The sequence below is a fragment of the Motacilla alba genome, chromosome 5 (genome assembly GCF_015832195.1).
Source record: "Motacilla alba alba isolate MOTALB_02 chromosome 5, Motacilla_alba_V1.0_pri, whole genome shotgun sequence".
In the NCBI taxonomy this organism is placed as follows: domain Eukaryota; kingdom Metazoa; phylum Chordata; class Aves; order Passeriformes; family Motacillidae; genus Motacilla; species Motacilla alba.
This window is the reverse complement of record NC_052020.1, coordinates 17807977-17821547: the sequence shown is the minus strand read 5'-3', so window position 1 is coordinate 17821547 and position 13571 is coordinate 17807977. Positions and strand designations below refer to the sequence as shown.

At 45.5% G+C, this 13571-nt stretch overlaps 1 protein-coding gene across 2 annotated transcripts in view; it reads right to left on the bottom strand.

Annotated features, from left to right (window-relative positions):
• The window catches only part of HRAS (HRas proto-oncogene, GTPase), a 40166-nt gene that overhangs the window by 19592 nt on the left and 7003 nt on the right, over positions 1-13571 (bottom strand). The gene's annotated exons all lie outside the window — the stretch shown is intronic.

Here is a 13571-nt window from a genome sequence, read left to right as displayed (position 1 = left end):
CCCATCCATCCTCTCTCACATGTGGTATGTCACAGGCTGCTAATCAGATCTTGCAAAATTTTATCTTTTCTAGGGAAAGGTGGTACAGCACTTTTCTTCCTCTTCGTTTTCAAAAACAGAGGGTAAAGCAGCACAGGTGCAACAGCATCTTCTCCACAGGTGAGTTGTGGGTGAGGGACAGTCCATTTTGAGATGAGGGACCAAAACTGAGTTTCTTTCTTGCCTTCCATTCCAAATGGGACACCAATAAAAGCTCATTCACAAACAGAGCTCAAAGGAACAGCCAAGACCAGATACTTCCAGAGTGTCTTTTTATTAGTAGGCCTTTTTAATTTAAATGCTCAAATATAACAATCATCCTCCCGTGTTCCTTTAGTCCTTGCAGGGCCTTTGCAAGTACACACCTTGATTTATTAGCAGAGCAGGGATGGAGGGGAAGAAGGCACCACAAAAAAAAGCAAACCTACCAGGCTTGCTGTAGCACATCTGGGAGAAGCAGCTGGGGAAAATACATTAGAAAAGCAAGAGAGGGGGTAGGCTCTCTTCAGAGAGCCAAAGACAAGGAGGAAGCAGAAAGAGGAGATAAAATGAAGCAAGGAGGCGTCAGCTACTGGGATCCTGTCCCCGCTCTCCTTCTCACCAAGATACATTATTAGCAGGGTGACACAATGTAGCAAACATGAATATGCATCAGTCATTATGCAGCACATATTCAGGGGCACGCTGCTGATTTATGGACCTGGCAGCTGCAGCATCAGCCAGGAGGGATGGGGACAGTGAGCACTGCTGGCAAGAGAGGTCCACAGAAGACCTCCAAACCCAGCCCTTCAACAGCCATGAATGAATTCATCACAACCAAGTGTGTAGCCATGCAGAGCCAACCAATGCATTGTGTGTGCAATGCTGGGAAACCATCACACAGCCTGACAGAAACAGAAACATCCAAAGGTTATGGTGCGAGATTTAAGTTTGGATTGGCAGAACTTTATTAAGTTAGGGTCCTGAATTACCCAAACCTCACTTCACTGCTTATAGTAAATCTCAGCCACATTAGATTTGTTAACGTGATGCTCATAACCCCTCCCTCTGCAGAAGTCTGGATTAAAAAAAAATCCAAGCCATGTTGCTGTGAGGGAGTTAGGTGCATCACTGTCACATAACAGACCTGCTACAGAAAAGACTGAAGATGTGAGGATTGCAGCTCTCCACACTGAAAAGGAAGGCATTTCCCTTTTGGCTCTGGAGCAACAAAGGGATACTGTCCAAGGACTTATCCTGCCTGTCTTGCAAGCATCACAGAATGGACACAGGAGACATTCTCCTTCAACTCTGAGTGGCCTCCACACAGGTTCATATATCCCACCCCTCAGTGACACATGACTGGCACACACAGATAAAGGAACAAGGAACTCCACCCTGCAATGAAGAACCCACAACAATTAAGTGACTTCCTGACGGTCACACAGGAAACTTATGGTAAAGCTGGGGATTTCTGTTCCCCCACATTCAAGCTTTTGTCGTAAAACATGTGCTCATCAGTGGCTGTGGTTGAGCGTGCAGGGGACAGGAGCACAAAGCCTTCTCCACCACCTCCGTCGCAGCCTCCAGCATCTGCTGGCAGACCTGCACAATCAGCAAAAGCCAGGGGGGGTTTCCTTCCAGAGCTTCCTTGGGAGTCCACAGCAACAACGACAAGCAGGATTTGGGTGGGATCACAGCCAGCATCTGCAGGCCAAGTAAAGCTGAAAAGAAACCACAGAAATGCAAGACACCAAGCCTGTGTCAGATGTGGTTCCTCAACACTGGAGCTCAACAAGCTGATTCACAAATAAGCAAAGCTCCTGAGAGCAGAAGAGTAGTTGAAGTCCCTCTGATAATGCCTAAAGGTTAGATGTACCTACATCTTTGTAGAAACCCTGGTACAGGCAATAGGTAGATCCAGATCTGGCTTGGTACTGCATTTGACTTGGCCATAAAGCTCCAAAGACCCTGCCCAACTTAGGTGTTCCTCTACACAGATCAACAACTGATGGAGAAAAGAACAACACTGGCCTCAGGTCTTCACTTGCAACAGGCACAACAGAGGGGGCAAACACTCCAGTCACATGAACCATATTGGCTTGATTGAAAGAGCTACAGATAGGAAGCAAACCATGCCCTGAGCTTCAGGGATGACATCTTGCTGTGGAAAAGAGTGTCAGAAAGTCCATTAAGCAAACAGACAAAGAGATGAAAGGGAGCCTGGACACAATCCCCTAACTGCAAACAGAAAGAAGAAAACCTTAAAGTCTTTAGACCAAGAATGTCTTGAGTAGGAGATGTCGGCCAGAGAGCAACACTGGCATGCAGCTGGTACTACCCTGGCAAGCACCTGGTGACCAGACACAGCTGACACTTGGAACACCCCGTCCTTAGCACCCAATTTATCCTGAGAGCACAGAAAGAGACCGTGCAAAGTACAACCCAAAACATCTGCAACATGAGCTGGAGGAGTCACAGCTTGGGAAAAGTAAAACGGGGCAATGTGATCCTGCAGGTGCCCTTCTAAGCCGAAGCACCCTTTTTTCAGGTGTGACGACGCAACCTCCATCACAGATCAACCTCTGCATGGCAAAGTCCTCAGGCAAATCCCATGCAGTAGCAGGAAAAGCTCCTGCTTTTGAACATTTGAAAAAAAAAAAACCAACAAAAAAACAAACCCAAAACAAAAAATAAAACAACAACAAAACACAAAACAATGCAGAAAACAAACATAAAACCCAAAACAAAACAAAGAAAAAAGGAACTTCTGGACTTTGAACTGCACTGCACTGTAAGTCCTCTGATGTAACTTCATTAGGGCAGTGTAAGCGATGGTTGGGCATCAATTACATCACTGGGAATTCTCCACTGCCCAAAATTTTCTTCTACACTTTTCAGTGGAAACCATCTCTGGTCCCAGAGTAGGGTCTCATCCTGCCAGATTATCTGAAAAGTAAAAAAAAGGAAGTCCCTACACCAGTTTTCTCTTTGAAAAATGTCTAGCTCTGGTTATCCCTGCTGTCCATACAACACTCAGATCTTTATCTTCTTAAGCCACTGACTTCCCTAACACCTTGCAGCAATGAGATGCCAAAACCATAAACATCACTTGTCTTTACATGCCATATATACGGCTTCCCATCTTCTTTCCTGGTGTCCAGCCATCTCCCCCCAGCCTCTCAAGATTTTCTGGTGCTGCTGCTCAAGCACAGCTCTGCAACACTGGGGAAGCACACATTGCAGAGACATTTAGAAACACAGCAGCATTCATTGGATTAATTCTTGGACTTTATAAGGCTCATGCAAACAGTTCTGTATTTGACCTGAAAAAAATAACCACAGGAGGCAAACTCAAAACTTCAAAGACAACTTCTCCTGACAGGCCTAAGCCATTATCTGCATGTAGTATGGACAAGGTGCAAGTGTTCATAGCTTCCCAAAGGAAGGGAGAGGACAGCCCAAGCCAAGGGGTAAGAACCAGACAAGTGAGTCCCACAACTGAGATCTCACCTTGAAGGTTCACCCTAAGGAAAGGGCAAAAAGTAGAGTCCTGGCATTGATGCCACTAAAGCCAAGACAATCAAGGTTGAGGATCTCACTTGGTCTATTTTAATTTTCAACCTTAGCCCATTTGGAGCACTTATCCCTCTCTGCATCTTGAGACAGCAGCGAGGCAGACTGACATTACCTTTGAAAGCACAGATACGCCTTTGTTCAGCCAGGGAGGCACACAGAGCGCCTACAGAGCAACTATAAAACTCAGCCATCATAAAGTAGAAGAAGAAAGGAGGTGGTGGAGTTGTTTCCTCCTCCCTGGAGATCTAGCTGCCATGAGGAATTGCATATGGTGTTGGCACAGGGAACTTGCTCCTGGGATCAGAAGCTGAGTGTTTTCCCAGGACCCTCTGCTAAGAGGTTTTCCCATACCACTGGCTCCTAAGCATACACAGAGGCTCCCTAAGGAGTTTCTGCAACAGGGTGACAAAAATAAGTCCGGAGTGTCTGGGTTCATCCAGCCTTGTGTGGGTACATGCATCTGTTAGACAATGCCTGGGGACCATGGCACAGGAAATCCAGCAGTGAAAATCACGCTGACTCACAGTTCTTTGGCTTTGGTTGAACTTTTTTATTTATATAATAAATAAATAAATAAATAAACCAAAATCAGAACCTCCCTTCCCATTGGGAAAAATCCAAGCATCTGCCTTCAATTCCCCAGCGCATAACAATACAACTTTATTATTACAAGTAAAATGATTATATTTTCTATATGCTGTTCTATATGCTCTGTGTGTGAAGATCTGTTACATGGCCTACATCACTCTGCAAATCCATGACTACTGGGAGTATTTCATGCTCTGACCCTTTGCCATCAGCCCCCAGAAATGAGTCCTGACCTTTTATTCAGTTGGTCATCCCTGCCCTCACAAGCACCAGCAAGACCCAAGAACTGAAGCTCTGATACTTAAGCCATGATCTCTGGAAAGGGGGTTGAAAACTGGACCAAAAATCTCATGCAACTACCTCGTGGGCTACAGCAAATACCACTAAAAGCAGCTCCAGGCAGGGCTGGGAGGACATAGAGATGGGATGTGCACCAAAAGACCTAAGTTTGCTCGTACTGGTGGCTGCATCATCCCTTTACACACCCTCAGGCTTTTTTTTGGTCTGGTACTATAAATACAGACTGCAAGAGCTGAGAAGGCACTGTTCAAGTAGTGGGAGCCTGGTCCTATGTGTGATCTGAGGTTCCTCTCCAATTCTGCTCACCCACACACACAAAATTTGCCCTTTGCTGACCACTTGAGATTGCAAGTGTGTTTGAGTAATGCTAAATGTCACAAGGCTGCTAGGGGTTTTATTTCTTTCCCCAGTGGTTTGGAAAAAGCAAGGAATGGACAGGTGATGTGAACTGGCACTGTTAAAGATGATCCAGTCCAATAAGATCATGTGAACTTCCTGGCTCTTGTCATGACCCCATCTGCCTTGTGAGCTCCAAGCTGGATTAAAGAATTGTGCACAAGTTATGAAAATGATCCCCCTGAGGAAACAGTCATTTGGAACAACTACAGAAAATCTTCACTTTTGGACAAGAACCTCTTTCAGAGTTCTGGTGATCTGGGCTTTGGCTTTTTTTTCCTTAAGGGAGGAGAGAACCACAACAGTATCTGCAGTCAGAGGCTCTGTCAATGTGGATCCGTGACTCCTCAGATCCTTGGTATGACAAAATTCTCTTTCTTTAGAAGAATTAACTTCAGAGCTTAAACCTGAACTCTGAATTTTATAGTCTTCCCAATATTGTGAGATCTCAAACAATCATGTACCTTCACAGGATCCTGGCAGAGACAAGCCACCAGTTAGATTTTGAACAGGAGTGATGTGCTTATAAAGCTCCCTCTTCACTTAAGGGTAGTGGAGCTCACCATGTGTTGTTCTTCAGGGCTCCTAAGTAACACACAGCAGTCTCTCACTCTTGTACATCATTCACACCTAGCTAGAAATAAACTGCTGCTTGGTTTCTCCCTTAAAATCCTCTTATTGTCAGAAAGCAACACCCTGAGGACCATGTGAGTCCCTACAATGAACCTTCAAGGCCACAGCATGGTGTAGTGGGTACAGTTCATACAAAGCTCTCATTGTTCCCACACAGGAACTTCAACGGAAGAAATAAAATTAAATTAATTAATCAAGTGTTTGCAAAAAGCTTTTTCTAAAAATGGAAAAATCCCACAGAAAACCACCATCTCACAGGCCAAACCAGCCAACTTCAATCTGAAGCACCACTCAAGCAAAAAGACAAGTGCAGTGTTTTGTAATGTGAGTATATTAACACCAAAAAAAAAAATCCTATTCCAACAGCAAAGAAAAAATAGATCTCAGAAGACTGAAAGTTTATCAGCTTAGCCTCACAATCCATCCTTAAAAACTGACAGGGGAGCTTGTCTTGCTCTTAATCAATTCCCTCCATCAAACGCTGATTAGGCTCTAGGATTTACCATTATTGCCTTTCACCTGTAGACTTAAGATTAGGACAGAGAGGGTGAAGACCTACATTGAAGGAAAATATGTTGTAGGTTAGTAATTCTTGCCCAAATGGAGAGCTTCCATAAAGAAACTGTTCCAAGTGGTGGTTGCCATTCCATTGGCTTCATTTTCCCTTACTTCCTCAGTTTTCATCAAACTCAGAGGACATACTATGTCAACTCCAACAGAAAATCTGAATTAAGCTAACAGTCAAAACCCTGACCAGATATAAAAGTTCGTGTAGTTGGCCTTTTTGTCCTCCCTTTAAGTGGTGGCATGGTCATAAGACAACACCAGTGTGACTGGCCAAGGTCATTGTGAAACACACAGCCAGCTGCCCAGGCTGAGTTTTATAAGGTGACTACTCCTCCACAACATTTAAGCAAGTGTTTTATTCTTTATTCTACAAGTATACACTTTAAGCTAGTGTTTTATTCTTTATTCTACAGCCCCAAAAGAAATTGTTGCTTTCACAGAGCACAAAATGAATGCAAGTTCAGTGAGTATTCTGAAAAATACAATGAACACGGACTTCGTGAAGTTCACTCAAAGGTTTTCCACAGTACCTAAACATGAAGTGTGCTCTCTAGGTCAAAACTAGATACCTTCTTTTAAACCCATGGAGCCAATTTACCCTCTAAAGTAGCCACTTTTCATCCAGGAGCTCAGAAGAGAATACACAAGATATCTCCGTGAGCTGTGTGGGTGCCTCACACAGCTGTGACAAGCACACTTCATACAGTCCTCTTAAGATAAGGCTGCCATAGCTAAATGAGGCAGAGAAAAGGTATTTACTGGAAACAGGCTCTTATTCTTTTGACAACATCCCGTGGTGTGAACTTTGCTGCTCTTGCATGGTCTGCAGCAAGGCAAGGACTCGCATCTCCCAGCCACCACCAAGTGAGTGTGGGAATGCAGCGGGAAAGAAGGATCCTGGCACTCAGCTGGGCTGGCATCCCCTGCAGCAAGACCAGGCTGGCAGGCTGGGTACCCACAGCACCACGTATTGTCTGTGCAGTGGTCGCAGCAGCTGCAGCGCCAGCGGACAAAAGCTCCCACAACCTCTCCAAAGCTGAACTTGCAGCAACACGTTACTCCTTAAGGAAAAAACCACAGCATGCTCTTTTCAAAGTAGCCAGCTGGTGAAGAACAACAACACCGAGAGAGGAAAAAAAAAACAACCCACAAACCACTTAGCACCACTTCCCTTTCTCTCATATGGAGTTGAGAAGCTTATATTAATTGCAAAGCATGAGAATCTGAACAAACACCCTCCTTGGGCAACCAGGGCCAACCCCATGAAAATATTTGCATCTATGGGATGTGCAAGTTGTGCAACCAGCAAAATATCAAGACAGATAAAGCAGGGACCTTTCGTTAGGATCTACAGAGATTTCCAACTCTGTATCGCTGACTTAGGCTAAGACAAGCTACTTCAGTTTTCTCTCCCTTGCTCTAGCCTTCACAGGGGAAATAATAGCAGCCAAATTCACATCCAGTCTCAAGCCACTAGACAGTATTTGCAGAGCTGAATCACAAACAAAGCAGCCTTTGGTGAACTACCAAAGGGAGGGAACTGGGCTTCCTGAGATGGGAATTCTCTTCCCACCCTAAAGGTAAAATATTAAGGAAGTTCTTGGTGCAATAAGGTTGGGTCTACCATGGACACAAAAGGCAACTTGATGGTTTACACAATTTCCCAAGCCCAAGGCTCAATTTGGCCTTGTCTGCCTAGATTTAATTACATATATATGTTATTAGGGAGTCAGGAAAATTAGTTAAAAGGTCGTATAGTTACAAAACCTTTGTGAAAGGGATGGATGGATGGATCCTGGTTTCTCCTGCCAGCTTTCAAAGACCTGTATGTGCACCTGTTCAACCAGGAGAGCAATCAGCTGAGTGACACTGCTGCAAATCTTCCAGAGACCTATACAGCATCTCCTGTTGACAAGGCAACCAGCATGCTGTCAGTGGCAAAAATTAACAAGTAAAAGGTACTGTTTTGTCACGGTGCATCCAGCCAGCAGCAGGATGCTGCCAGCAGGAGGCCAGCCCTAAGCATGTACCTAGGAATGCACGGGAGCTGCAGGACCCGATGCTGTGCCAGGTGCCTCCCTGCTGCTCTTCAAACACTGCTGGCTGTTTACTGTACCAAAGGTCAGAGGGAAAGGACAGCAAGGAAAGTATCAGAGGAAAAACACATGGTAACTGCAAGCCCTGATATGCCTTCCTTACTGAATTAAAAATCTGAGGGTTTTCATACTTGCCCTCTCTGTTCCTAGAAGCACGAGATGAAAAGTACAAAAGTTTGTGGTGGACACATGGAGCCAGGAAAGACAGCAGGGAGAGATCAGATGCATTGTGAAGTGAGGAAAATACACCATTTACAGGGGTTTTTTTGCCTTCTTCTGTAGCACAGTATGTGTGTTTCCCACCTAAGACCAGTCAAAAATTTCACCCCTAACAGACTTCCCACTATTGTAAAGTTTGAAGCGACTGCAGTGCACACAGCAGACAGACTCTTCAGAGCACCATTATGGGGTGTCTGAAGTGATGGGAATTATAGCATGAGTATCAACAACAAACAAAACTGGGGTATAAAACTGACTCTTTCTTTCTTCAGGGTCGTAGCATTGAATCATGCTGACAACACAGGCATGAGATGGAGGGTAAACACTGGCATGGCACCACCCCCTACTGAGCAGGCTTGCAACCAGCTGTCGGCACAGGGACTCAGAGGCTGAGTTCAAGCTCTGTGGGCTCCTGCTGCAGACAGGTTTCTCACTCTCAAAACGCCCAGTATACTGCATTTCTGCCACTGGGCTAATTCTCCTCCAGCAAAAGGCATGATGGAACAAGTGCTCCAAATCAAAGGGGAAACTCAGCCAGTCAAGAAAATCCTCCCCAGGCTATGAGGCTTTATTCCTTTCAGTTGGCTCAACTTCATTTTTCTAGTTCCTTCAAGAACAGCTCTAGGTCTCCTCCAACCTGCTCCCTCCAGACCATGCAGGGGTCTTCAGAGAAACCATAAAGGTCCAGGTCAAACAGGATGCAATCTACAGAAACCTGCTCCATCATCTCCAAAGCCACAATATGGCATGTAGCAGTGCTTCGGTGTTAGGAAAAAGACTCTTTTTCCCCTTACAGAAGGAGTTTTATCTAGCAATCCTAGAACACCCAGACGTGCAGCCCTTTTTGAGGCACTGGAGGGCTCCTGCAAGTGATAACTTGCTGGTTTGCAATCGGAAGTCCCCATGCCACTGTTTCAGCTCTAGGTATAGATGTCTCATGTCTTTTCCCCACTCCAACACGAAACCTGTTTGAGCACATGCAGGAGGTCAGGAGCCCCTGAGAAGTACCCAAGTAATCCCTGACCAATGTTAGCAACTACTTGGCCTCAGTATGAAAGGATGAACCAAGGACAAAACTGTTCCATTCATACCTACACTTTCTGCCTTCACTTGGTTAAAAAATCCCTTGCTCCAGAGCTAGGACAGGATTGGAGCTCTGTCCTAGGAGCACCTCTGAGAGGTGTTTAACTCGGTCTTCCAGTTGCTGTCTGGATGGCATCCGTCTCCTGCACTCTTGGTCAGCAAGGAATCAAAGTGAAGGGTGGCTTCTTGACCAAAGGAAGATGAACATGCTTACCTGATCAAACAGCCAAGGACAGACCACATTCAACAGTCTTGCCTCCTTTGTGTGCTACCCCAGCATGCTCAGCACAGCTCGTCAAGGTGCAGATATGGCCACAAGAGCCCATCACCCAGAGCCTCTCTATCTTCAATGAGCAGAGACAAGCACAGTCTGTCTGATCTGTTTCAGGTATCCACCTGCATTACGATGAGGTGGAAGTGCTCACTTCCTCTGCTGCCTGTATACAGGGACTGAGGGGCTGGGATGTTAGATGCCAACATGTGGACAGGAGAATTGCACCCTGATGTTCCCCATCTTGCACTTTACTGGTAAGCTTTTCAGAGAGAGACTATCTCACCCTGCACCTAACACGAAAGCACTTCAGTCCCTAAGGCCCGAGGGTAACACTACACTTCAAGTGGGAGATGAGAGGCCCAAGCCCTTTAAAGTGTTTACCATCAGGAAAACTTCACAACACCTTCCCTGTAATGATGTTCCAAGTGGATCCAAATAATTTTGGGGGATGGCTGAAGAGAAGGCAGAGCTGCAGGTCTCAGCCTGCCTCAGTGTTAGCAGGTGAAGAAAGGAAAACATCGCAGGCACCAAACACTTTGTGCCGTGAGAACCCAGAGAGCCTGCAAGGCTCACTTTGTGCCCATCAAGAGATGCACCATGACAGGCAGGGAAGGATGAACACATGCAACAGGGCTGGGTCAAGGTCCAGGACATGAGAGAGGACTGCCATTTCTTCTGGTAGACTTGGGATTTACAGGCCAACCTTGACGACTCTTCTCCTTTTCATGACTTTTGATATACAATCCTTTGGGGCAGGCAACACAGGAGCTTGATGCAGACAACTGCAAAATAATGAGTCTAGGGGAAGGAAGTCAAAGCAGATGGTGTATGTTAAATGGAGCTGTCACGCTGCTGGGCTGGCCAGGGGAAAGATGGAGGAGGTACTCTGAGATCTGTGAAGCCGTCAGCCCCCGTGCTACAGAAAACAACAAAATGAAGCTCAGACAGGGATTGCAGGCAGAATAACTTCCCTGATAACATGATGCATGGGGGATAAGTTGCTACAAAGGGCCCTCAAATCAAATGGGGGAAAAAAGCAAGCTTGGAAGAGATTGCACAACATTCACCCACAGTGGGACTGAAGGGTTCAGAAGAAAATGAGAAGTTTAATTCAGCTCCCTGGAAGTGTGACTTACTGTTGGCAAAGCTTTTTCTTCTACCCCAGCATTCAGTTGTCACCACGCTCACAGGCTCCTACGTCAAATTTTAAACATTATCTCTCTGCATTCTAATCCCAAGAGTATTTTATCCCAATGCCCCAGGAGAGCAAGCCATGCTAAGAAAGTGTGACTGCTGGTTGTCCACCTCCCCACAGCAGCTGCCAGTCACATCCCAGTTCCACAACACAACCCATTTGATTATTCTGATCTGTTCAAGTGGCAGTGTTCTTTTTCTTTTTCTCCTCCTCAGGGATTTCTTCTGTAATTGCACTAAGCTGCAAATTGAATAAACTAATTCCAGGCGCAGAGACTTTGAAACAAAGGAGATGAAAACCTGAACTGACCTGAGAGAGGCTGCACTGCCCACCAGCCCAGCCACTGCAGTCAATAGAGTTCAACCAACTTCAGTTGAACCTGAACAAGACCTCACGACCCTGTTGCAACGCAATTGCAGGGCTTGCCAAAAGAAGCATGTACTTAGTAGCATGCTCTGAGAAAGCCCAGCCCTCTCCTAGGCACTCAGCTTCCCACCTCTTCACAAGGAGCACACTTCAGATAAGCAACTCTATACATCCTTTTTTTTAAACTGTACATCTTCCACTAAAACTCAGGAGGGCTTTCCTTAGCCTTCTCAAGAGCATCCTTGTTTTCCCTTTCCAAGGCAATTGCCTTGTTTTTTTCTTGAAAACAGCAGAAACTTCAAGCCAGCTTTCACAGCTCAGTTTGCATCCATGGATTGGTGACTACAAAATCCAACTAGCTGCCCTGGGCCTGTACAAATCCCCAGCCAGGGACTTGCACCTTATGGGCTGTAATCCTTCCCCGTTTCATCTCTAAAGCTGGCTAGTACCAGAGGCTCTTCCCTACCACCTCCCTCAGAGAATCAGCACCAAAACCTCCCTTGCTGCTACAGCAAGGACTCAGCAACAAGTGCCCTGCTTAGAATATTTAAACAGGCTACAGCCCCATTAGAATCAAAGGAGGAAGACAAACCTAAATCCCAGGAATTACACCTCTGGCATGGGCAGTTTCATCTCAGCAGCTTCCCTTTGCTCACCTCCCATCCTGAATAGGTTTATCATCCACTCCATGGTTGCTCTGAATTACCCCAGAGGGGGTGCATATTTCAGCAACAAATTAAACTGTCACAATACATTCCTTTCCACGCTGTTTTTAAAAACACATGAGCCCTGGCTGCCAGAGATTTGTTTTGGAAAGATTAGATTAGGTGCCTCGGAAACTGCTTTGTAAAAAAAAAAAAAAAAGGGTTTTTGAAGAAACCCACCTTTTTTTTTTACCCCCTGGGACATTTATTTTATTTTTTAACCTCAAAAACCTTGTTTTTTAGATCTTTCCACAAAAAGTGCCTTGGTGCAGATGACCAATAGGGAGATTGCTCATTTTGCAATCATCTACCACCAACACAAATTAACATCCTAAAGCCCTCTGATTTTTAAAACAATCCCCATCCAGGAGCCTCTAGCATTTCTATTCAATTGAGCAAATCTTCTTACTGTTTTACCAACTCGTAAGAAGACACTCAGTTTTACCAGGGGATGTCTATCCATTTCTTCAGACACAAGCCCCACTTACAGCCTGGAAGACTGACACGCAAAGGACTGCCATCCCAGCCCTCCACTCACATCATTTCTACAACCAGACACATAAAATATTAAAATAAAAGTCAAGACAGCCTTGCTTGAAATGATAAAAAGAAACAAACCCCCACCTTCTCAGGGTTCATTGTGATAAGAAAACATTTCCCTCATCAGAAGATCAGCTTAGCAACATATCAATAGCTGGGTGCTGAATCTTTTGACATTCATCAGTTACCAAAGGAAATGGGAAGCTGGCCTTGCAGTCAAAGTGCCAGATCAGGACAACAATTTCTGTTCTCACCTCTGCTCTAGGCTCCTCCTGTTAATGTGAATCTTCATTCCCCAGTTCCCAGCTGTAAAACAAGGGGTTGTAATAATGTGTCCCCTCTCCCTGCCCAGTGGGTGCCCCAGGTTTAGGCAATGGTAGATGCTTGGCAATTTTTCACTTTCTAGCAGATATGAGGGGCAGCCAAGCCTGGGCACTTCATAGATTGGAAAAGGGTGGCTGCTTGAGACATACCCCACAGAGGAAGAGGAACAGCAGAGGTATAAACTCATGTCTACTGAACACAGACTAATGTGTTCATCCTAGAAGAAATGTGAAGCAGAGGACATCTTGTCCAGCCCCTGATAATCAGGTGCAGTAATTGTGGGGATCAGATGGCTATAATTTGCTCATGAATCAGAGATTCCCACCCTCATCCATCTACCTCCCTGCTTTGCCACAGACCCGGTGAGACCCTGCACATGTCGCTGTGACTATGAGCCACACCAGTACATAGCCTTGTTTCTGTGGAAAAGCAGAGGGTGAAGCACTTTTCCAGGTCTAGATCTGACTCTCTCACACCTCTGCTTTCTACCTCCACCATGGTCATGGCAGTAATTTCTTTCCAGTGCATATGCTTCGAGAATCAATACCTTGATATTTGGAAATCACAGGGACCACCAGCATAGCTACAGAGCCATCAGCTGCAACTGAGTACTGCAGAATGGAGGAGATGCAGCTGTACTCGTAGGAGGAGAGCAGATCTGACTCTCTAAGACTTCAGGAGAGCCACCA